General features: G+C 36.2%; 1 non-coding gene across 1 annotated transcript; it reads left to right on the top strand.

Annotated features, from left to right (window-relative positions):
• Positions 1 to 1,125: 1,125 nt before the first annotated feature.
• LOC149238020 (U6 spliceosomal RNA) lies at positions 1,126 to 1,228 on the top strand. Its single transcript, XR_016246783.1, has one exon. It is a non-coding gene; the product is annotated as a U6 spliceosomal RNA (small nuclear RNA).
• The last annotated feature ends 305 nt before the right edge of the window (positions 1,229 to 1,533 follow it).

The following is a 1,533-nucleotide window of genomic DNA, read 5'->3' as shown; positions in this document are numbered from 1 at the left end:
GAGAAGTGTTGCATGCATAACATTCCAAAGGTTCATGATCGAGATCGAGTTGAATTCCTTTCTTGTTGAGAGGGAGTGTTGAAAATAACAAGAAGAAATGATAAAAATAGAATCCAGAATATTCCAATTTTAATTTGTCCTTGAATTAAATTGTGAATTAAATCGAATTTAGTCTCACCAGTTGCTTGGAAATAATTAATTAATTCATTATGGATTAATTAGTTGGAGAAATTCAAGTTAGAAGTCTTTTTACAGTCATGCAACAACTATCCCTTAATTAAGGAGATAAAATTGAGTTATATTTGAGTTGTAATTAGTTAGCTCAGTTTACTGAGTTAAGTCCAGTTAAATTAGTTCCAAACTATTTGAGGAACTAATTGTGAGTTATCAGTCAGTTGATGCATGCATGCACTCAACTAGAGTACTCTAGATAACTGAAGATTCCCTCATCAGAAACTCATGCATGTCTATTATGAGAAAGACCCAGTTGAGATTAAATGTCAAGGACAATGTACTATCAGTTGCATGTGTTTTCCTATAAAGGAAACTCATGCATGCAGTTAAGGCAAGGTTCCTTAAGGATTGCATAGTTCCGACAGTGTGTTAGAGCAGTGTGTGAGAGCAGTGTTACACTGGGTGAAGGAGATCATCCTAGAGGTAACTGCGCAAGGAAATAGGAGCTTGGAGGGCAGAGGAGAAGGCTTGTGAGAAGCTTTGTTTGCTTGTGAGCATCCAGGAGGATTGTACTGAGAGCTGGCTAGCTGTGGGAGCTAAGGCTTTGTGTAATTCTGATATATTTCCACCTTGTATGATAATACAGATAGTGGGGTTTTTAACTAAAGCTTTCCCCAAAGTATTTTCTTATGTCTTGAATGATTGATTCTTCTTCTTCTGGTTATATGTGTTCAGCTCTGATTCGGTTCGATCTTTAAGCTTCCACAAATTGATAGTAGAAGTAGGTTATAGTATTTTGCTTTGGTTATATTGCATTATTGGGTTAATCTACAGTCAGATTTTCTACATGATCTTAGAGTGAGATTTGTAGAGAATTTGCAGAATTTCTACATGGTATCAGAAGCTAGTTGATCTATAGAGAAATTTCTGCAGAAACTAAATAAATAAGTAGTCTCTTCGGAGGCATCTGATAAACTTGGAATGATACAAAGAATATTAGCATGGCCCCCATGCAAGGATGACATGCAAAAATCGAGAAATTGTCCAAATTTTTCCTAGGAAGTGAGTTGGGATGATGAGCAAGAATTGTCCGGTAAGAGGTCGATAACACCTTTTCCTTGTGAAAAATTGGTATCCAATAATTTTTTGGCTTTGAATATGATTTCTCCAAAATTAGGTAGTAGTACAAGATCTCTATGAATCTCTACTCCTTGTCTGATAATTATCCCATAGGATCTTTTGGCTTCCAATGATCTAGGTGTTGCTTCCTTGGTGGATCCCTAGATTTCTATTGCTTCTTCTTTGGTTCCCTACTTGGAATCTTAGTCTGATAGATTTCCTTCCTTATCTCGATCTTGT

This window comes from Pinus tabuliformis, chromosome 8 (genome assembly GCF_031772625.1).
Source record: "Pinus tabuliformis cultivar Carrire ecotype Pingquan chromosome 8, CPIR1, whole genome shotgun sequence".
Taxonomy (NCBI): Eukaryota; Viridiplantae; Streptophyta; class Pinopsida; order Pinales; family Pinaceae; genus Pinus; species Pinus tabuliformis.
The sequence above is the reverse complement of the archived record's forward strand: the minus strand, read 5'-3'. Positions and strand labels throughout refer to the sequence as shown.